This window comes from Eriocheir sinensis, chromosome 15, assembly GCF_024679095.1.
Source record: "Eriocheir sinensis breed Jianghai 21 chromosome 15, ASM2467909v1, whole genome shotgun sequence".
Classification (NCBI taxonomy): domain Eukaryota; kingdom Metazoa; phylum Arthropoda; class Malacostraca; order Decapoda; family Varunidae; genus Eriocheir; species Eriocheir sinensis.
Genome location: NC_066523.1, coordinates 16,806,842 through 16,831,319, shown reverse-complemented (window position 1 = coordinate 16,831,319; position 24,478 = coordinate 16,806,842). Strand labels below are relative to the sequence as shown.

Below are 24,478 nucleotides of genomic sequence, written 5' to 3'. Positions count from 1 at the left end.
GCTATACCTGTTGAGGCTCGTTATTTTACCTTTTGATTAATTATAGAAAGAAATCACATTAAGTTCTCGCTCTATAACATTTACGTCAACATTATATTCAAAGTACACAGAAATGATCGTCTGTTCTATTACATTAAGTACAGTGATCAGTTTACTTTCTCAATCAATAACTTTCATGTCAATACGTAAAGACACTCAGTAGAGACGGTTTTCTTTCTCTATCATTGAATTCTGTGTCAAGGAAAACAAACATCAGCGGAGGGAAGAGAGGAAGGGTGAGAGGGAAGGGGCAAAAGTTGCAAGCCGCCATCTCACCCCTTTCCTTCCTCCCCCCTCCCCTCCTTCCCTCCCTTCCTTCACCCTCCGCCGAGCCCTGATCAAGAGGGGGAAGGGAAGCATCTGCAACAACAACAAAAAAGAAAGTCGCGGCACCCTACAAAGACACTATTCAAGCCTTCTGAATACTCGCGGCCTAAAACAGTATCTAAGTCGACGGAGCCCTTTGTGCGGCCCCGAAGAAGAGCTCAAGTCATCTCGCGGGTATTGGTGCGGCGATTTCCCATGTTGACGGAGGAGAAAAAATGTTGGAATAGCGTTTTACACCACGATGGTTCTAAAGGAAGGAGGAGGAGGAGGAGGAGGAGGAGGAGGAGGTGGGGCTAATGACTGTAACTATGGACGATGTGAAAATAGTATGACATGGAGATGAAAATGGAAATGGAGAAAGTCTTGGAGGAGAAGAGAATTGGTTGGTTGGGATGTTAGGAGTGGTGGTGGTAGTGGTGTGTTGGTGCATTTGGGTAGCATTGGGGGTATTGAGGAAGGTTGAGTTGGGGGTTGCTGTGGGAATTCTTAGGGGTTGGTTGACTGATTGGTTGCTTAATTAAAGTCTGCATTATGGCGCCGCGGCTACTGAGGTCATGTAGTTCCGGTGGTTGGGTGTGGGTCTTCGGGTGGAGGGATTGGGACTTCGAGGGGAGGCGGAGCGGGAGAGTCTGAGTCACATCTTTGAAGGTTGTCGAGGCGTACTAATACAAAGGGCTGCTGGGAAAGGGGAATACAGGTACACAGGGACGGTAGGGGGCATGGGAGGGGGAGGGGAAGCGGGAGGGAGACGGCAACAGTGGGGGGTAGGATATTAGGGGTTCACCTCGACTGACTTAACCTCGCTCCCCGCTTGTTTCCTTTCCTTTCTGCCCCTTTTCTTACTCCTCCTCCTCTTAATCTTCCTTTTCTTACACGTAAAGATCTTGTTGTTTCTACTCTCACCCTTCTGTTTTCGAGCCCTACTCTTTTTCCTCCTCCTCCTCCTCTTCTTCTTCCTTCTCTTCCTCCTCCTCCTCCTCATCATCATCATCATCTTTCTCATTCTTATTAAATTTTGGCCTTATTTTTAGTGATATTAGGCGATCTCCTCCTTTTCGTCCTCCTCCTCGTCCTCCTCGTGGGGAGGAGCCTTCATCTCTTCTGTCCTGTCCTACCACACGAAGATTACTAGTAATAGCGGTAGTAAACAGACACCCTCGCTATAGACCGATAGGTCTTCTGGTGTCTTTTCTCCCTATGTATTCCTTTGTATTCCTCCTCCTCTTCTTCTTCCTCCTCTTCCACCTCCTCCTCGTCATCATCATCAACATCATAGTCATCATCATCTTTCTCATCCTTATTTTTAGCCTTATTTTTAGTGATATTAGGCGATCTCCTCCTCCTCCTCCTCCACCTCTTCTTCTTCCTCCTCTTCCTCCTCCTCCTCCTCATCATCATCAACATCATCATCATCATCTTTCTCATCCTTATTAAATTTTAGCCTTATTTTTAGTGACATTAGGCAATCTCCTCCTCCTCCTCCTCCTCCTTCTCCAGAATTCAGGGGAAGGAAAAGGGGCATGGTGAGGGAGAGGAAGGGGGGAAAGGGGGGGAGAGGGATCCAAATGATAATCACAGTTTCCGGTCTTGAGGAGCGTGTGTGTGTGTGTGTGTAGTGCCTGAGCCAGACTGAGAGTACTGTTACTATCATTACAGTTACTACTATTACTTCTATTATTACTTACTTTCATTTTTCTTCACTTTCAATTTTTACTTAAGAGTGGGCAGATGAACGTCTTATAGGTGCTTAGGTTAGGTTAGGCGTAGCTGGGTTGGATGTGGTTTGGTAAGCTAGATTTGGTGATTTTAGGGTATAAGGTTAGTTATTAAGCTGTGTAAGTCTTGGTTAGGTTAGGTTAGGTTAAGTGTGGTTAGGTTGGGTGGTTTGGTAGGCTTGGTTTGGTTTAGTTTTATGGTTTGCGTCTGGCTATTAAGCTGTGTAAGGCTTGGTTAGGTTAGGTTAGGTTATGTTAGGTGTGGCTAGGTTGTGTCTGGTTTGGTAAGCTTGGTTAGGTTACGGTTGGCTATTAAGCTGTGTAAGGCTTGTTTAGGTTAGGTTAGGTTAGATGTGACTAGATTGGTCTGGTTTAGTAAGCTAGGTTTGGCTCTTTTAGGGTTTAGGGTTAGTTATTAAATTGTGCAAGATTCGGTTAGGTTAGGAGTCTGGGAGGTGAAGGAAGAAGTGGAGAGAGGGAACGGAGGAAGTTAATCAGTTTTTCGTTAGGATGCGAGACAATAGTGATGACGGAGTTCTTGATTATTTCTCTCCTAGTCCTGACAATAGCACTAAAGAGGTTAGGTGTTACAAATCTTCGTATTATGATGGGCAACTTTTCGCTGCATTAAATCCTTAGCGGATGCCGATGGTGCCAGTTCGTGTATTCCGTCGATTCTCACTTCTTGGATATGGACTCCTTTAGCTTCCTGCCGCTGTGTCTTTACTGCTGTCACTCCTGTCGCTCGTCTCAGTCATCGCCGCTCCTCGGAGGTTCCTGCTGCTCGCTCCGCCGTTGTGACCACTCCTGACGTCAGATTCACCTGAACCTGACTCCTACCTTGATCATCGCCCGCTCAGGTAAGGCAATGATGATGTAGTGATTCCCTTGTACTAAAGTTAGCACGCACACAGCCAGATGTTGGTTATCCTGGTTATTATGTTAAGTTTGTGTTCTTAATCTCTCCTGAAGACTCCCACATTCTTAAGCTGATTACCTCCAGCTCAGGTAAGACGATGGTAATGCAACGATTCCCTCCCCTTCACATTTCCACGGCCAGATGTTCCTAACCCTGGTTTCTGTGTTAAGTTTGTGTTCTTAATCTCACTTTAAGACTTCCTCATCCTTAAGCTGATAACCGGGATTGTAGTGGTTATGGTGTGACTCTCTTGCATCGAAGTTAACAAACACAAAACCAACTGCTTGCTAATTATGGCCAGTAGGTTGAGTCCGCAGTGTTCGTAATCTCACCTTTAATAACTTATAAGTTCCAACAACGTTTTCTTCCTCTTATGCAGGCAGAGGTTAAGCAGCAATTTCCTTTCCTTTTCGTCAACACACAATCAAGTGTTTGCTATTCTTGATGTTCAGTTTGCCGCATTCATAATCATCAAGAGACCTAATAACCTGTTTTCATCTGTGCATGTATTGACTATGCTTGTTTTCTAATGGCTTTGTCATGACTCAGTGGTGAAAATTTCTTGATACGTCACCTACTCACGTCGTTTCACAATTTAATGATAAATTATGGAAAACGTGTATAAGACGAACTTTTCTCAATTTGTAGATATAAAACTTTTGATGAGCGGCGGGAGTGTAACTGAGAGTCTCTTGTCTCTTCAGGCACCATGACGATTAAGTGTCCGCACGGCGATGATATCCTCGCGCAGGCCAGGACAACTGCTGCTGTCAGCCTGGTGGTCGGAATCTCCATTGGAATTCTCCTCGGCCTCCTTTACTGGGTCACGAAATGGCATCTGCGTCTACGAGGTAAACAGTCCACCACAAACAATTGTGTTGCCCGGACGGGCGCCATCCAGAAACAGGCTCTTCAACCGCCGCGTCAAAAAATAAAGTACCAAACAAGCAACTCTACAACCATCTCAGGAAACAGTGACGACCAGGGGGAGAAGAGTCATCGCTATCAGCACGCAAAGGTGATGCTCCCTATGCAAAGTGAGGCACAGCAGCGTGGAAGGAACAGGGCCCCAACCGCGAGTCCTGACATGTGCGTCGATTACAAGAACAACCCTTCTTATAATGACAACCCATACCTTAATCAATACAACGAGGAGGATGAAAAGTACGTAAACTTCAGCAAACCATCCCAGCAAAACGACGAGGACATATACTTGGCCTTAGACGACAGTGTCTCAAGCCAGCAACACACCATGGGCAGAGGCCCTGGCAGTAAAGTGCCCTACAGCAATATCAACCGACACCCCGAGCAGCACGACGAGGAACCAACCTATGCAAACTTACAAAACAACTCTCGCAACAGTGAAGAATATGCCTACGTCACCATGCCCTACGTTGCCCAGGCGGTGGCCAACCAGCCACAAACCAATCAAGGGTATTTATTCATGGGTACAGCCCCTCCACGTCCCCCTCGCCGCTGAAGAGTATTTCATCACCGTGGGGAGCGTGCGGCTCTGATGGCCTGTAGTGCTAAAGTGGAAAGGGTTAAAAACACAGCACAAGGCGGAGAGGGGTGTGGAGCGTGGCAGAGACGCTCGCAAATGAACCCCCTTGGCGATGGCAGGATGACCCTTCTCCAAATCGCCTCTGCTTCCTGTTTTCTCTTTATTAGTTTTGTATCTCCTCCTTTAAGAATGTTACAGCTGTTCTCGTATCAGTGACGTGACCTGGCGTTGACACGAATACATCTTTCCGATTTGTTTTCGCTTCCTGTTTTCTCTCGATTTAAGGAAACATTGAATTTGAATCTATTCCGTTTTAGTGAGGGCTTAGGATGCACACAGCCTTTGGATACCACATATAAACATTGCTCCCGTGTGAATATGCAAACATGAAGGCAAGCTGTGCCACAGATGATCGTATGACCGTTTCTTGCATCGCTCTTCCAACCTCTCATTGCCGCAGCCACTCATGAAATACCGCACACTCTCGCCCTTTCAGTGTCCCCTTCTGCTCCTAGCTTTTCCATCGCATTCTGAGGTCGCATAGCATACCTCTCAGTAGGCTCATTGGGTATTGCCTATCATTTTCCCTCCTCAAGTGTCCTTATCCTCCATTTCCTCGCATTTCTGTCCTTCTTAGGGAATGCGAGGCCTGCCAATCAACACTATGTACAGACCCCAGCTTTATAATTTGTTTTATCTATTGTTCCTTTATTCATGTGTTCTCTATCGTTCTCCCCTTCACTTTGCTGCTCCATCCTGAGGTCGTGTGGCCGGGAAGAAGCATGATTGGCACATTCCGGAGCTGCTGAGCCATGGGGGACGCGCGGGTCGTAGCTCACAAACTAACCACGTAACACTCTTCTAATTATTCTCAGTGTTCTTCCCGGTAAAGAGTATAAACCACGTAATCCTCTTCTAATAATTTTCAATGTATTTACCTTACCTAGCCTAGCCTAACCTAACCCAGCCACGTAATTCCCTTCTAATTATTCTAAGTGTACTTCCCGGCAAGGAGTATTAACCCATTAATTCTTAAATCATTTCAATTGTATTTCCCTCACGTAGCCTAACCTAACCCAACCCGACCCAACCTAACCTAATCCAACCTAACCTAATCCAAGCTAACCTAACCCAACCCAACCTAACCTAACCCAACCTAACCTAATCCAAGCTAATCTAACCCAACCCAACCTAACCTAACCCAACCTAACCTAATCCAAGCTTACCTAACCCAACCCAACCTAACCTAACCCAACCTAACCTAATCCAAGCTAACCTAACCCAACCCAACCTAACCTAACCCAACCTAGTTTAACCCAAGCTAACCTAACCCAACCTAACCCATCCTATCCCAGCCATAACCAATGTAGTCTAAACAGTGCAGGAACACGCTGGCCAGCAATAACCACCACACACATCAGCCGGCCTCCGTACTTTTCTCGCTTCGACTCCTGTTTTTTTTTTAACGTTGTACTTGTCGCTGCGTTCGTGAGCTTACGGCTGCGAAGTGTTGGGCGCGTAGAGGATGTTAGGGCACGGAGATAAGGCCCATTGATAGTACGCCAGATTAAGTGTCTCTGTCAAGTGTGACTGAACTATTAAGAGACAGACAGACGTTTGTAGCGGGGAAAGATATTGTAAGGTAAAATGTATTCCAGGTGATTGATATGATTACTACTGTTATGTTATCATTATTATTATTATTATTATTATTATTATTATTATTATTATTATTATTATTATTATTATTATTATTATTATTATTATTATTATTATTATTATTATTATTATCATTATCATCATCATCATCATCATCACCATCACCATCATCATCATCATCATCACCATCATCATCATCATTCATTCATTCATTAAACATTATACAGTATCATTACAAAGTGAACATTATGACATGTATATATTGCCATGTATGAAAGGTCTGCAGAAAAATACAGCTTCAATGAATATGTCTTTGGTGTTTACATTTCTTCCTGCTCTGTCCTATAAAGACTTTGTAGTTTGTGGTCTGTATGTTCGTTACGCAGCATAAAAAATGGGAAAAAAATCTTTATTACTTTCCTTTTAAAGAATGGACAAAGGAGAAAACCCAAACTGACCCCCTCTCTCTCTCTTTCCTCCAACCCAAACTGACCCCCCCTCTCTCTCTTTCCTCCAACCCAAACTGACCCCCTCTCTCTCTCTTTCCTCCAACCCAAACTGACCCCCTCTCTCTCTCTTTCCTCCAACCCAAACTGACCCCTTCTCTCTCTCTTTCCTCCAACCCAAACTGACCCCCTCTCTTTCCTCCAACCCAAACTGACCCCTCTCTCTTTCCTCCAACCCCCTCTCTCTCTTTCCTCCATCCCAAACTGACCCCCGCTCTCTCTCGTTCCTCCCCGCCAAACTGACCCCCCTCTCTCTTTCCTCCAACCCAAACTGACCCCTCTCTCTTTCCTCCAACCCAATCTGACCACTCTATCTCTCTTTCCTCCAACCCAAACTGACCCCCTCTCTCTCTCTTTCCTCCAACCCAAACTGACCCCCTCTCTCTCTCTTTCCTCCAACCCAAACTGACCCCCTCTCTCTTTCCTCCAACCCAAACTGACCCCCTCTCTCTCTCTTTCCTCCAACCCAAACTGACCCCCCTCTCTCTCTTTCCTCCAACCCAAACTGACCCCCTCTCCCTCTCTTTCCTCCAATCCAAACTGACCCCCGTCTCTTTCCTCCAACCCAAACTGACCCCCTCTCTCTCTCTTTCCTCCAACCCAAACTGACCCCCTCTCTCTCTTTCCTCCAACCCAAACTGACCCCTCTCTCTCTCTTTCCTCCAACCCAAACTGACCCCCCTCTCTCTTTCCTCCAACCCAAACTGACCCCTCTCTCTTTCCTCCAACCCAAACTGACCCTCTCTCTTTCCTCCAACCCAAACTGACCCCCTCTCCCTCTCTTTCCTCCAATCCAAACTGACCCCCCTCTCTCTCTTTCCTCCAACCCAAACTGACCCCCCTCTCGCTCTTTCCTCCAACCCAAACTGACCCCCTCTCTCTCTCTTTCCTCCAACCCAAACTGACCCCCTCTCTCTCTCTTTCCTCCAACCCAAACTGACCCCCCTCTCGCTCTTTCCTCCATCCCAAACTGACCTCCCTCCCTCTCTTTCCTCCAACCCAAACTGACCCCCACTCTCTTTCCTCCAACCCAAACTGACCACCCTCCCTCTCTTTCCTCCAACCCAAACTGACCCCCTCTCCCTCTCGTTCCTCCAACCCAAACTGACCTCCCTCTCTCTCTTTCCTCCAACCCAAAAAGGCCCCCTCTCTCTCTCTTTCCTCCAACCCAAACTGACCTCCCTCTCTCTCTTTCCTCCAACCCAAACTGACCCCCTCTCTCTCTCTTTCCTCCAGCCTAAACTGACCCCCCTCTCTCTCTTTCCTCCAACCCAAACTGACCCCCTCTCTTTCCTCTAACCGAAATTGACCCTCCTCTCTTTTGGCCACGTGGATTGTCTCTTCTTTTCGCTGGAGTGGCGTTTGGTGACCTTTTTTTGTTTTTTGTTTATCTTTTTCTTCTTAATTTGCATCCGTTGCTGTAAAAAAGGACTGAGAACAGGAGCCAGCGTAGGTACTCACAAGCTCCACCCCGAGTTGCCGCGCCGTGGTGGTCATGTGAAGCAGACAGGACGCGGCGGAGACAGGATTCCTCACTTCCCCCCCATCACCACCAGCTGTACAGGAAGGAAAACAGTACTGGTGAGAAATGAGCTTTGGATAGGCGTTCTAAGTCATCCTTCTACGTAGGCCTATACCACGACTAGCATGACGTGTATAACTTTGTCTGTCTATTTTGATTAGGAGAAAGTGTGTGGCGGGGGGGTGTCACGGTATTCTATGTGCAAAGATAAAAGATAAAAAAAAATGATATAAAACCTCTACCATCATGAACATTTACAAAACAACGGTCCAATCAATCACCACATAAGCACGAACAAGAAAACCAATCAAAGTATCATGCACAACTCAACTAAAAGATAACATAAGATAAGATAAGATAACTTTATTGTCACATTGAATACGAAATAAAACATGAAATTTGTTTTGGCATTGAGCTCAAGGGACTCACTAACCACTGCACAGAAGATTCATGACAGCTCAGTAGTGCAAGAATCAGACAAAAACACAATAGGATACAAAAGGTTACAAGGAGAGTGCAAAAAGCCATTCCTCCTACACTCTGCTGCACCTGGGAACTAGCTATGCACCATCCGATACCTTCCACGTCCATAAATTTATCTAACCTTCATATAAAAGACTGCAATATATACGAGTACAGTCCTTATTCCATGTAACCACTACGGCCAGCGACTCAGGGTACTCGAGGTCCTGAGTGTGAAATTTTGATGTGAAAGGGTCGCACATGGTCGGAAAGAGGTCTAGAAACGATCGCCGGATGCTGAGTCGGCACAGTTTGAAAGGTGCCTAAAAGTCGCTGGGTTGTCGTGGCCCAGAGTCGGCACAATGTGAACGGGGCTTACCCTTACTTTATGAATATTTACTTTTTAAAGCTTTAGGAGTGAGTAGCGGACTTTTTTTTTTCATTATTGTTTCCTTTTTTTTTTGCCCTTGAACTGTTTCCTTTGCTGTAAAAAAAAAAAAATACGTATTCTTGTTTAATATATTGTTACTGGTTTTGGCATATTTCTTTTAACTGTAAGCTTACCTTTACTTAGAACATATGTATACCTTCTCTGTTGAAATTTTGAGGTGTTATAAGAATAGATATGAAGCTTGATCGGGGAAGTGTTAGTAAAGTTGGATTTTGAGTTAGGTTTAAAGTTACGGTAGGTTAAGATAGGTTAAGTTAGGTTAAGCTAGGTTAGGTTAGGACAGTTAAGGGTGAAGATTGACTGCCCTTTCTTAATCCTTACCAAGAAATCATCACCTTTAATCCCCCAAATTACCCGCGTCGTGTCCCAACCGGATGCCTCTTCAACGATAGTGAAGGCCAAGAGTGAATGTCAGAGGCTTCCCATTGTAACGAGAAGAGATAAGAAGACGAAGTGGAAGGGATGCTGCAAGGTGAGAACAACTGAGAGGAGATGAGAGAGGAGACGCGACGGTGTGACAAAAATGGGATGCGAAACGAGAAAGATGAAACAATAGACGAAAAGAAACCGAGAAGATGGGAGGTTTGAGATGAGACTAGACGAGGTGGGACGCGATGAAACATGAGCCGAAGAGGTGAGAAGAAAAACATGACGAAAAGACCGGACGACAGATGACAAGAAAAGAGAAAGGACGAGACAATACGCGAAGGTGAGATGAGACGATGCAAGAGATGAAATGACATGAGGCGAAAGAAGGGACGAGAGTTAAGATGAGAAATAGACTAAATTTGAAATGAGGAAAAGGTGGATTTGAGGTAAGAAAAATGAACAGATTTGAAATAAAGAGCAGAATAATGAGAAAAATAGACTAAATTTGAGATGAAAATAACTATATCTGAGGAGAAAAAATATTTGAAACGAGAAAAGACATGAGACAGAAGATGAGACGGAACGAGATAAACAAAAAACGTAGCCCCGCATCTTAAGAGGAAGTGAGAAAACCTGTAGTCACTCATTCATTGATAAGTAAGTAAATAAGTAAGTAAGTAAATAAGTAAGTAAGTAAGGTAGGTAAGTAAGTAAGTAGGGTAGGTAAGTCGGTAAGAAAGTGAGCAAGTAGGTAAGTGAATGAGTGAGGGAAGGAACATACTATTTAGACTGGGTAAATTTAGGATTAGTTAGGTTAGGTTAGGTTAGGTTAAGTTAGGTTAGTGAAGGGGTGGGAGTGGACAACAGACCCATTCACTTTACTTAACAAAATGAAGGTAAGAACTACACCCACCTTACTTATAATAATACATAGTTACATGAGATTGAAACTATCTATGCCATTATATGCTGAGAGAGAAGGAGGAGGACGGAAAGATTGGAAAGAGGAAGGGACATAAAGGAAAACTCAAATACAACCAAACAAAAACAAATAAACGAAGCATATAGATTTGTAAAGAACTAAAACCCACTCCCTTGCTGACCTTAACACCGCTTTTATCTTGAATCACCTTGACTCACTCACCACCAAGGAGAGGAAGCGTACACAACAAAACACTAACGCAAGCCTGACCTGTGTGAGCTATACCAGAACAGAACACGTAGCAGCTCTGTTATATGTGAGCACTAGAATAAATGACTGACGGACAAACCTACACTAAAATATAAAAAAAAAGTGAGATTGAATTGTAATGGACGGATGAGCTGTTGAGAGGAAAACAAAAATAGATAGATATATAGATAGATAGATAGACAGATAGATATACAGATATGGATATAGATAGAGGAAGAGCAAGCTGATTGGAAGAATACACACACATAAATAGATACAAATAGACAGATAGAGAGGTAAATGGATAGATAGATATAGATAGACAAGCTTATAGATCACACACATTGCAATTCAACTTTACAGGTTCCAAATAAAAAAAGCGATTTACAGTTCGATTATACAGTGTAGCAAAAGTATTTATCCGACAGTTATGGTCCATTAAAAAAATAGTAAACAAATTAGGATTCAATTAAGTACACACACACACACACACACACACACACACACACACACACACACACACACACACACACACACACACACACATCCTGTTATCTCTTGCTGGCGGTGGCTCAACAGGGGTCTAACTTCACTCGTATAACACAATATTAAAGTAACACAATAACAGACTCATCCAACCATCCCTCACGCCCTCGACCACGCCGCCTCTTCCTCAAGCCTTCACGCATGGTAAGTCACCCATTATTTGCTCTCAGTAGTCAGGCAGGTGGACAGGTGAGCAGGTAGGTAGGTAGGTAGGCTAGGTAAGTAGGCCACCATCTACTGCCATTGGTTTTATTATTATTATTTTTGAGACTAGTTTTGCTCTTTCATCATTTGCTTGTTATGACGAACGGATGAGAAAGTAAAAAGAGAGAGAGAAGAAGAAGAAGAGTGCCCCTCCGCTTTCTCTTCCTTTATAATTATTCTTTCTCCCCCTTTTTCACTTCCTCTTCTCCCTCCTTTTTCTCTATTTTCCTCCTCCTCCTCCTCCTCCTCCGTCTTTCATACTATCTCTCACTCCTAAGATAATTTACTCATTGTCTGTCTTTTCTTCTTTCTTTCTTTTTACATCTTACATAGTGCTTTCTCTCTCTCTCTCTCTCTCTCTCTCTCTCTCTCTCTTCGTCCACTACCTCATCAACAGCACTCAGCATTCCACCTCCATACCTTCCTCTCCACCTTTACTTCAACTCTCAACTTCTACCTTCCACGTCAACACTCTACCTCCACTGTCATCTCCACCTCAATCTCCACCTCAGTCTCCTCATCTCTACCTATCAGCACCTCAGCATTGTCTCTCGTAAAACATCTTGACATTTCGAGAGCAGTAAACATTAGCCTATCGGTAACTTTTGTCTGTTTGTCTATCTGATTACAAGCCCGCGTTCGTCCATCCGTTCGTCTGTCTGTGGTTACGTGACTTCGCCTCCTTCTCTTTGTTGCTGCGTTGGCTTGAATGGTTGTTGTCTTTCTCCTTTTATTTACCTGCAGTGAGAAAGATAGATAGATAGAGAGATAGAGTAAGAAAGTAAATAAGTAAGTGAATTAGTAAATATGCAAGTAAGAAAGTAAGTGGGTAAGTTAAGCAAGTAAATAAGTAAGTAATAGATAAGTAAGTAAATAAGTAAGTAAGTAGGGTAGTAAGCGAGTAAGAAAGTGAATAAGTGAATAAGTAAAGTAAGTAAAGTGAGGTAAGTGAGTGAGTGAATAAGTGTGTGTGTGTGTGTGTGTGTGTGTGTGTGTCAGCGGCTGTTATCGAGGCACTCCTTCCGTTACTGTTTGCCCTTTAACATAGCCTCTGGTGGTCTCTAAAAACTGTAAATGATATGATAATTTGTTGCCATTAGTCTCCTACACGCCTCTCTATGTATAACGCAATAGCCGGTCACACACAGCTCTTTCACTAACCTAAAATCGACATAAGGACATTCATTCTCTATACGCTGTTAAGTTCACGCTACATTTTGTTTATATCTTTTGTATGTCAGTTGCTCTCCCCTCCATACATGTATCATACTTAAACCCAGTAGCCGGCCTTACACAGGTCTTTCACTAACCTAAAATCGACATAAGGACATTCGTTCTCTACGCTGTTAAATTCACGCTACATTTGCTTATATATTTTGTATGTAAGGTGCTCTTCCCTCCATACATGTGTCATCCGTAAAACCCAATAGCCGGTCTTACTCCGCTCTTTCACTAGCCTAAAAAGGGCATAAGGACTCTCTTCGCTTTTAAGTTCACAGTGTATTTTGTTTCTATCGGTATCGTCGGTAGTTCATCCCTCCGTACATTTATCATCCGAGATTCTGTCCGTTTCTCTCAAAGTATTTTTTATCTGACGAGCGCCGCCGCCACTCAGCCTCCCACTTTGACTCTTTCATCGCAAATGGCCGAGTCCACAAAACGCCGCTACAGTAAGTGGCAACCCTCCCTGGAACAGCCGGCACCATCATCATCAATACAGCCATTGTCACTCTTTCTATTTTATTCCTTTCCCTTCTCTTCCTCGCACGTCTCTCTCTCTCTCTCTCTCTCTCTCTCTCTCTCTCTCTCTCTCTCTCTCTCTCTCTCTCTCTCTCTCTCTCTCTTTTCGACAGACCTCTCCTTCCTTCCTTCCTTCCTTCTCTCCCTCCCCACACTGGCCAGGCGACTAAATTGAAGATAAGCAGAGCTGTCCACTTGTCCCCGAACGAAACTCGATTACCCGGCGGAGTCGATCACGTGAGACAAACCGCCAGAATTGAATTTTACGGCCACTTTGTGTGTGGCGGAGAGAGGCGGTCAGTTTGCTGGGGAGGAGCTGACTCAGGAGCGGGGGCTGTTGTATTCTGTTACCGCCAAACAAGGGTCCTCGGCGCCCTCACTTCCTCCCTCTCTCCCTCCTCCCCTTCTTCACCCACCCTCCTCACATCACCCTCACTCACCCTGCCTCACCCACCTGTCCTCACCGACGCACGCTTTACTCACACGTCTTTACAGTTATCCGTCCGTCCTTTTGCGAATCGTGGTACCTGTCTATGTGTCTTTGTCCCTCTGTGTATCTATTTATCTATCCGTCTGTGTGCCTATTTATCATCTATCAGTCTGTGTATCTATCCATTTCTCAGTCTTTCTATCTTTTCATCTATCATTCTACCAGCAAAGGAGATGCGTAGTGTGTGAGAGCCATTCCTTTCTCTGGTTAGGTTAGGTTAGTATACGAATTTCAGTTCAGGTCATCGTACACTGCCCCATCAGCATCAGACACCCTTATCCCATCCCCATCCCCTACAGACGCTTCACTTTTACAACCTATTGCTCTCACCGCCTCTTCATTCCACTACAGGTTTCCACACACCAGCCTAAGCACTCATCACTCATCTTCTACCTGCCTCTACCCATTACGCTGCAGTCCCCAATAATTTCTCTCGGCACCGATCACACCCATGGCCTCCTTTCTATCCGCCTTCCACCTATTTACACGCAAGCACCCCGTCCTCCTCCCTTGCCGCAGCCACATACTTCCTCGGTCAGTCTTTTGTCCCTCGGCACGCTCTTGTTTTGCTCCTGCTGCCGGCGAGTCTTTGTGCCTGTGTTGTCCTCCTTGGCATTATCTGTCATTGCAAGGGTGGCGGAAAACACGATACACACACACACACACAAAAAAAAAAAAAAACACGTCTATAGCTAAGCCAACTTATCTTACCCGACTGTCCCACTTCCTTTCCCCTCCCTTTCTGCGGTCGTGAAAGGGAGCATCAGCAGCGGCGTACACACATACACACAGGCATTAACACTTAGTTGAGCCGCGCGCCGCCACCTCCAGGAATTCGTACCGGCCATTCACGAGGTTTTGCGGGTGATAATGAAGGCTTCCTGCTCAGCCCTGCCGCTAGCCTTTGTCCTTCTCGCGTCACGCTGGGGCTAAGCAGGAGGACAAGGGAAACAAGCAAGGTACAGGTGGGCGGAGAATGTGTGTGAGAGAGAAAGAGAGGGGGTAGAGGGAGAGGGAGAGGGGCAGAGAAAGAGAAGGAAAGAAAGAGAGAGACCGTCATCACTGTCCTTAATAAACTCCTCACGCTTCTTCTTCCTCCTCCTTTCCTCCCTCTCAGATCCTCTTTTTCTAGTCCCCCTTCCCACACACAAATCAAGACCCTTCCCCTTCCTTCCCTTTTCCCACTTAAAGTCACTGTCTACCTTCCGTTTCTTTCCCTTATCGCCCCCCCCCCCCCCCCCTCCCTTTCCCAGCACTCATTCTTTCCCCTATTTCAGCCCTTCCACCTCCAGCTCTCCTCCCTTCCCCCTTCTTCATCGTTTCACCCTACTAGTTATCCTTTCTCCTCCTTCACCCCTCCTCCCAGCTCTCCTTCTTTCCCCTTCTTCAACGCATTCCCTTTCCTGATCTCTCTTCTTTTTCTTCCTTCACCTTTACCCCCTCCAGGTATCTTTCCTTCCCCTCCCTAAGTACTTCTCCCTCAAGCTCTCCTTCTTTCCCCTCCTTCACCCTCCCTCCTCCCAGCTCTCCTTTTCTCTCCCTTTCTCTCACTGCTCTCCTTTCTTTCCTCTCCTTCTCTCCCCAGCCTACTCGATGTTCCTCCCTCCCATCTCCCTTTCTTCGTCTTCCTCCCTCTCTTTCAAGACCACTCAAGCCACCCCCCCTCCCCTCACTCGTGTCTTTTCCTTTTCCCTACCCCTCTCAGCCCTCTCAAGTCCCTCAGTTCTTGTCCTATTTCTGTGCCTCTCTTCACCTCCCACTCAAATGCTCACATCCCAGCAGATCCTCTTTTTCCTACTCTTCCTCCTCCTCTTCCTCTTCGGCATAATGTAAACTCCTCTATTCCCACTTCTTTCCCCCCTTCCTCCATTTTTTCTCTCTCTTCGATCTTCTTCCTCCTCCTCCTCCTCCTCCCCTTCTCAAGGTATTTACCACTGAATTCGTCACTTTCTCTCTGTCCTCCTTTCCTCATTCTGCGTGCCATCGTTCACGAGTACCCTCTCTCTCCAGGTCTTTCCAATCCTCTGCCTTTATGTTTAAGGTTTAAGACACTCATTGGCTTCTATCTTATGTTTATGGAAATTGTTGACGAAGGACTCTATTTACCGAAACGACAACAATTTAGGAGTCTATTCTATGCACACAGATAAGTATTCGTGATTATGTACACACACACACACACACACACACACACACACACACACACACACACACACACACACACACACACACACACTCTTTGAAGTTTAACTGTTCGTGTATGTAACCCACTTCTGTGCGTCGACAGCCAAACGTATACGCCACATCCTTTCGAGTCTTTTCCTACTATGCTAAGTGATGCTTCCTTTGTTTCTTTCTTATTGTATTTTCGGCGTTGGTCTTTGTCATTGTTATCTCTTTCTATTTTTTTTTTTTTATCAGGGGGGGGCGCTTGAATTCCGTGACTACCCACAGCCACAGACAATCCCATTCGCAAGACTTCCTTAATTTTGAGCTCCAAAGAAGGAAGAAGGAGACACTAGTATAACCTTATCTTGGCGGAACAGCAGTAGAGTGGGTTTTGGGGTTTTATCGGTTTATTCCCTTACACATACCCTAAGCACGCCAGAACTCCGCCACCACCTTGGACCTCTCTACTCATAGCAAGACTCATTGTATTACAAGACCTACAGAAGAGAGAGAGAGAGAGAGAGAGAGAGAGAGAGAGAGAGAGAGAGAGAGAGAGAGAGAGAGAGAGAGAGAGAGAGAGAGAAAGAAAAACAGGAAGACCACAAGCAGACAGACAGACAGACACGGACGAAGCAATGTCTCGGCGGAACAACAATATTCCATCGGTTCTCCCACGGCAGTGACGAGAACCCTTGCCTCAACTCATTACCCGGGGACACGCGGCTTGCAGGCTGGCCGGGGCACGCAGACACCGCCCTTACGCCCTTCTTATTTTAGGGACATATCGCCGCGGCCAGGAGACGCACGGAAAGAATTCTCTTATCATGGGGAACCTCAAACAAATTACGTCATTTTTGAAAGAGTATATAAAGGCTAAGTTTGTGAGGTTTAGCTGTTACTGTAGTGCCTCAAGTAAAAAGGAGCCTTATGTTGGGAGTGTATAAGGGCTAGGTTTGTGTAGCACTGTTTTTCCTAAGGTATCTCAAGCCACTACAGGTCTTATGTGCATGTGAATAGAGTCGAAAGTTGTGTGTCGCCTCTCCTGTTGCTCCTGAAATGTTCCAAGGAAATTGAAGTCTTACGTGTGTGTCTACAGAGGCTAAGTTTGTGCAGTCCTGTTTTTCCTGAGGTGTTTCAAGCAAATTAGTGTCTTATGCACATGTGGGGAGAGGCTAAGATTGCGTAGCACTCTCCCAGTTGTTTCCTCGCGCCCGTCCTGTTGGTCTGTAAGTGTTGCAAGCAAATTAGAGCCTTATGTGAGTGTGTAAAGAAGGTAAGTTTGTGTTGCCCTGTTTTTCCTGCGGTGTCTCAAGCAAATTAGTGTCTTATGTGCTTCTAAAGAGAGGCTAAGATTGCGCAGCGACCGCCCTGTTGTTTCCGCGACCCTCCCCTCACGCACGGCCCAGTGGAGCGGATTTTTGGATGACAATGGCAAATGGTGGGCGCGTTAGTTGGCTGCCAATTTGGTTACCAGAGACACAATAATCAGCCAATCTGGTGCACCTCGCCGTACATACTAATTACGCCGGCCCGGGACAGTTAGCGGCCTCCCCTCCCACTCCCCGCTCCCTTTTTGCTCTTTTCTCTCTCCCCCTCTCCTTCCCTTTCCCTTCGTGTCTGCTCTTCGGGGTAGGGGCCTCAGTCTTGTCGCCCCTCCCCCTGCTTTCTTTCCCTTCCTCCCACTTGTACTGTAATTGCACCCAGGTTCAACACATAAACAACTAACTGTGGACGTGAGGCACATACAGAGAAAGTCAATCAGTCAAGCAATCAATAAGAAATGAAAAAAATAGTAGTAAGACAATTAGATATATAAATTAGAGAAAAAAATGATTCACTGATAAAAGTAAATAAGAAATCATTATGAAAATATAGATAAACTAATGCATTAATAAATAAATCAATTAAAATGAAATAAACATATCCGTATTATTAGACGAGCAACATGGGTCTCCTCTGTCTACCTGCCTTCCTTCTGATTATTACCTGTGCAGTCTATTCGCTCACCTGACACAGACACAGCTCGGTTTGGAAGTCAGGAACACGCAGACAGTAATGGGAAATACAAGTCTCTATCTGCCTCTGTCTCTACTTCATGCTTAAATAACTTATGCTCAAATATTACATTATACAATTGAAGTCCAGACAATACGTGAAATAAATAAAGCCCCAAAATATACAATCAAGGTCTCCAAATATCAGTCTTTACCAATGAGCTCAAAACCTTCTCTCTATAATAATAATAATAATAATAATAATAATAATAATAATAATAATAATAATAATAATAATAATAATAATAATAATAATAATAATAATAATAATAATAATAATAATAATAATAATAATAATAATAATAATAGTTTTATTTCGCCCAGCGGCATATATATATCTATATCTATCTATCTATCTATCTATCTATATCTATATCTATATCAATATCTATCTATCTATCTATCTATCTATCTATCTATATATCTATCTATCTATCTATCTATCTATCTATCTATCTATCTATCTATATATATACATATATATATATATATATATATATATATATATATATATATATATATATATATATATATATATATATATATATATATAAAACAGGACAAGTAAACGAACGAGATGCCTTCCGTCTCTACCATCATGTTCTCAAGATCTAGATAACGTCTCGACTCAAGTTCTGCTTATATTGCCTGGGATGTGTGCTGCTGTTTACTGTCTAGACGAGCCTCGATGTCAAAGAACTTGAGAGGTTTTCAGCGGCACGTCGATGGAGTCAACACTTTAATGGATGGCAAACGATCACTGTTCTCATAAAAGTAAAAGACAAGTATTTTTCATATAGGACGTCTTTCTAAGCAAATGCGTTTTTGACTTCTGTACCGACGACTCCGAACAAATAGAATAAATAGCACCATTTGACCCAAAGCTAGACTGGATGATGTAGAAAGATCGACTTCAGATCTTTCATTTCTGAATATTCTCTCTCTCTCTCTCTCTCTCTCTCTCTCTCTCTCTCTCTCTCTCTCTCTCTCTCTCTCTCTCTCTCTCAGGCCTCCGAGGACAAACACCCATTACCTGGACACGCCGCAGCGCCCACACCGCGGCAGGGGAGGGAGAGAGCACGGGTGGGGGGGGAGGGGGGAAGGTGGGGCGAGGGCTTGCACGATACACCTTTAAATGATTTGACAACACACTGGGAAACTCGAGTCCGGCATGAAAAAAGGGGCCAAGAAAAGTCTCTGAACGAGTAGAGTCCGTCCCTGTGTGGCAAATTGATCCATTCTCGAGAGCAAACAGTGAAATTCCTTTCTAAATCGAATCATGTCTGTGCCCACAATGATAATTATTCCGTGTGTTGACGCAGCCAGTGTTGACCTCGGCCCAGCAGCCTGCCAGACTCCAAACACAAGAGGAAATCTTTTAGTATCGCTATCCACCACGGACGCGAATCCAGCGATGGGGCATTAGGGCACAACGCATGAACATACCTACACAGACCTTGCCTTATGTTACGGAGGGGGGGGGCGGGGGGTTGGGGGTTGGGGGCGGTGCAGTGTGGCGGCCAAACGGTGCCATTAAACCCGGAGAGGCGAGCATTGTGGCGGTGAAAGGGCGGCTCCAGCGGTGGGTGTGGATGATCCTAATTGCTGGGTCAACACGGCCTCCCAGCGCCACACCTGCACCACACTCCCTCACTCTCATTAACCAAACGGGAGGTAGCGCGGCACGGGACTCCCCTCTCCGCTCACCACCACTCCGACCCACTCCCCTGAGCCATCACTCCCACTTGCCCACTCACCACTCACCACTTGTTTGCTCCCCTGTTCACTACTCACTCACACACCACTCTATTACTCCCCTTTTTCACCACTCTAGACCACTCCCCTAAATCATCACCACTCACCCATTTATCACTCACCACTCGCCTACTTTCCTGCCTGCTCAACACATTCCCACTCCTTTTCCACTCCCCTCTCACGACTCTCGCCCACTCCGCTCCTCCTGCTCCCTTCCTCTCACTCCCCTTCCAGGCCTCCAAAAATAGGTTTCAACACTACATATTTTTCAAACATTTCCTCCCGTTGCCTTTGGTTGAAATCTATGATCACTTTCTGGGGAATTTGACGATTTTAGTTTCAATCACTCTCGCCTCCCGCCCCTCCCCCGGCCTCTTCGCGTTGGCTGCACTTCCACTTCCGCGCCACAGTTCCCCATATGCGGCAGGAAATTGTTCTCTTCCTACACACCCGTGTTCGCGAATTACCTCCTGCATGGCGGCGGGGAGCGGCAGGTGGCGGCTGTAGGTAGACTGGTGACAGGGTAAAAGTCGAAGAAAGCAGAGCAGGTGTGTATATACGTTTAAAAAAGAAAGGGAAAGTAAATAAAAGAGGTGACGGCTGATATAAACTTATCACGAGAGAGGGAAAGTAAGAGGGTTAGCAGGTATACTGCGGATGTAGGCTATATACACTGGTTTAACAGAGGGACGTCAAGGAGAGCAGGTGTTATAACAGAGAGAGAGAGAGAGAGAGAGAGAGAGAGAGAGAGAGAGAGAGAGAGAGAGAGAGAGAGAGAGAGAGAGAGAGAGAGAGAGAGAGAGAGAGAGAGAGAGAGAGAGAGAGAGAGAGAGAGAGAGAGAGAGAGAGAGTGTGTGTGTGTGTGTGTAAAGGAAACAGGCAGCGGCTAAAAATCGGCTACAACAAAGAGAAGGATAGTGGCAACTGATGAACCTGTTAGAATAGAGGAAGAACAAAGAGAAAATAAAAGTAGACATGCTGCGACAGAGGAAGGAGCTGACGAAAACAGGAGGCAGCAGCATATGCATTTGTGACAAGTGCTAGAAGAATAGTGAAAGCCAGCACCGGATGGAGTATGAATTGCCAATGAATGATTCTCCACTCGCATAATATTCTGCGTTTGAATGAAGGAATAGAGACAAGGGCGGCAATGAATACAAAGGTTTCGCAATTGAGGAAAAGGTCTGAGAATTTCGACACCGGATGGAAAAAAAAAGGATTGCCAAAGATCGCTAAAACGTTATTCACCACTCAGATAATTATAATATATTTGAATGAAACTATACGAGCGTGGGATGGACCTTATTTACTTATCATGCGGCCAGAAATTACAAATATGAGATGTTGATGTGTTATATATATATTTTTCAAACACGGCCGTTTGATTGGCTTTCCAAATTATCAACATAACCAAAGAACCAATTACAAGTTCGGTGGAGGGTTAGGCCTTTCCTAACGTCCTCTTCTTCCATCAGATATTACTCTACTCCATCTTGCACTGACATATGTTTAAACTTCATCTGGTTCTCCGTCTGGCCTGACTTTTACAATAGTTGAGTTGTTTCTCTGGCTGTCAATCTGTTATCAGTTTTATGCATGATACGACCCGCCGAAGTCCATCTCTTGTTTTTAATCATTAGAATACCTTAAACATTGTCTATTCACTAACCCATAATGCTCGCTTCCTGTCCCTTCATATATCCTAAACATAACAGTTTCTCTCTCTCTCTCTCTCTCTCTCTCTGCGATTTTAATCAGTTATCCATGAACTGTCAACTCGTACACACTCTCAAAGTATTGGTTTTGGCTGCAAAGACATTTTTCCTTTTAGTTTCGAGCAACGACGCAGGCAGTTGTATAGTCACTCAGCGGTAGGTGTCCCCGAGCAGGCCAGTATTCGAGCCTTGGCCATCCATCAGCGGCCCGCCTGCCTGACACAGTCCACAAAGGGGGGGCCATGTTGACACTGGCGACTGTCCGGCTTGGAATCACGAGCGAGGAAACAACTATAGTCTGTTCACTTAAGCTAGATTCCTGGCGCCTAAGCAGGTTGGTAAGCTTGCAGCTGATTGGCTGCTCCGCTCTCCCGCTAACACTCATGTCGGACCACATCTTGCATGCTCGAGTGAGGCATGTTTCTTTATTATATGCCATAGCTCATTCACCTCATATATGAGCTAGCCAGTTTTGGTTGACACCAACAGTCACCAACAGTGACTGTAGAATCAAGATGTATTGTAAAAACTCGACAAAACAAAAAAGAAAATGGTATTACGATGAGTTGAGCTGTGGAGATGTTAAAAAAATGTTTATAACATGTTTTAATTATGCTCACTATTTTAAACAGTTGTTCATTGACTTGAGGTTAAAGAAAGAACAAAGCACGCCCGAGAGTAAAAAGACTAGTAGGTCAGGCAAAGCGTAGATATGAAGAAAATATTGCAGCCAACTGTAAAAATAACCCGAAATCTTTCTTCAGTTACATAAACAACAGAAAGGCGATCAAAAGTGGTATTGGACCTTTAACAAACAGCGACGGTGCACTAGTGACTGACAGCCAACACATTGCAAACCTCTTAAACAATTACTTTTCCTCGGTGTTTAATACTAACAGTCTTCCTCTCGCTACCACCAACACCAGTACTATTGTAAATCTCGAGCATGCATTGCCTAATTTTGAAATAACAAGCGATGAAGTCCTTAAAGCTCTCCATTCACTTAAAACAAATAAAAGTCCTGGACCTGACAAAGTATATCCAACTCTGCTGAAAGAAACGAAGAGCGAAATACTCTCCTCCCTCACAACCGTATTCAATATGTCCTTGCGACAAGGCATCGTCCCTTCAGATTGGAAAAAGGCTAACGTGACACCGATTTTCAAGAAAGGAGACAAAAAAGTACCAGGTAATTACAGGCCCATTAGTCTAACTTCGGTTGTAGGTAAGCTACTTGAGGGCATAATTAGAGACAAAATTGTGAGTTACCTTGAAAGCCACTCATTGATTGGGGACTCACAACATGGCTTCCGAAACAAAAGATCCTGCCTATCAAACCTATTAACCTTTTATAACGACCTCTTCACTATTTATGACGTAACCAAGTCACTGGACGTAGTCTATCTTGATTTCCAGAAAGCGTTTGATAAAGTCCCGCATCATAAATTACTTTACAAATTAAAGCAAATAGGTATTGACGGTCAAGTAAACCAATGGATCGCGAATTGGTTGAGCAACAGACAACAAAGAGTAGTGATTGACGGATTTAACTCAGAGTGGGCGCCTGTCACTAGTGGCGTCCCTCAGGGCTCGGTCCTTGGCCCAGTGCTCTTCATTATTTACATCAACGACGTGGATGTTGGACTCAATAACCGCATTAGTAAATTTGCAGACGACACAAAGATTGGTAACTCGGTTCTCACTGACGAAGACAGGCAAAGCCTCTAAGAGGATTTGCACAAAATTTCAGCTTGGTCGGATAGATGGGAGATGCCCTTTAACGTAGACAAGTGCCAGGTCCTTCAAGTTGGAACGAGGAATAAGAAGTTCGAATACGAAATGCACGGCGTTAAACTCAAAAGCGTTCAATGCGTCAAAGACTTGGGGGTCAAAATCGCGTCAAACCTCAAATTCTCACAGCAATGCATCGATGCAGCAAATAAAGCGAACAGAATGTTAGGCTTCATTAAAAGAAACTTTGTATTCAAGAATAAAGATGTAATACTCCTGCTCTACAACAGTTTAGTCAGACCCCACTTGGAATATGCGGTACAGTTTTGGTCCCCCCACCATGCAAAGGATATTGCTAAATTAGAAAGTGTTCAGCGTCGGGCAACGAAAATGATCCCTTCCTTGCGCAACAAATCCTACGAAGAAAGGCTTTCTACCCTTAACATGTTCTCTCTTGAGAAACGTCGCCTCCGAGGAAAACTGATCGAATGTTTTAAAATACTTAATGGTTTCACGAATGTAGACAGATCAACATTGTTTATGATCGATGACAGTCTGCGCACGAGGAACAATGGCGTAAAACTCAGATGTAGACAAGTAAATTCAGACTGCACAAAATTTTTCTTTACCAACGTTGTAGTGCGAGAATGGAATAAGCTTCCACCATCAGTGGTCCAGTGTAACACGATTGACTCCTTCAAAAATAAGCTCGACCGTCACTTCCTTCAACTTAATATCAACTAGAGTAGAAGTGCAACGTTTTGGAGTCTTCTGATTAATGTAAAATCACTTAGGTTTAAGGACAGACCACCAAGTCTGGACCATGGGGTCTGTGTGGTCTTATTTTCTATGTAAATCTATGTAAATCTCTCTCTCTCTCTCTCTCTCTCTCTCTCTCTCTCTCTCTCTCTCTCTCTCTCTCTCTCTCTCAGTAAGTACGTGACAATGACCTTCTGTGCACCAGCCTGTACGACGCAGACAATCAGTAAGTGATTCTCTACGTCGTGGCGTGGGTGGTGGAGGAGGTGAGGCGGCGGGTTGGTGGTGCGCGGGGAGGTGGTGGTGGTGGCCGGGTAGCCGCAGCCTTATCTCCGGCCCGTGTCAACATATCAGGTATGGTAATGGATACCAAACACAAAGTGTTGGCACAATGTCGACCTTTTAGTGTGGGAGTAATTATAGTGGTGCTCAAACACTCGTCCGGTGGCTGCCTCGTCATTCCTCCTCTCCTATCAGGTAATCTTATCGCTGACCCGTCGCGCTCCACAGATTATTCATTGAATAATTGTAACAGACGTGCAAATTTGATGGCCCAAGAAACATTACTCATTGAGCTTGGATGGTATAATAACTTTACGGACCACTACAGCCACGAAAGCCTTGGATTACGAATGTTCTATATTAGTAGAATGGACATCAGCTTTTATGAG

The 24,478-nt window shown here is 44.7% G+C and overlaps 1 long non-coding RNA gene across 1 annotated transcript in view; it reads left to right on the top strand.

Annotated features, from left to right (window-relative positions):
- Positions 1 to 11,166: 11,166 nt before the first annotated feature.
- LOC126998972 (uncharacterized) overlaps positions 11,167 to 24,478 on the top strand; it is a 14,654-nt gene continuing 1,342 nt past the window's right edge. The window contains exon 1 of the long non-coding RNA XR_007753086.1: positions 11,167 to 11,334. This is a non-coding gene — a long non-coding RNA (uncharacterized LOC126998972). The remainder of the gene's footprint in view (positions 11,335 to 24,478) is intronic.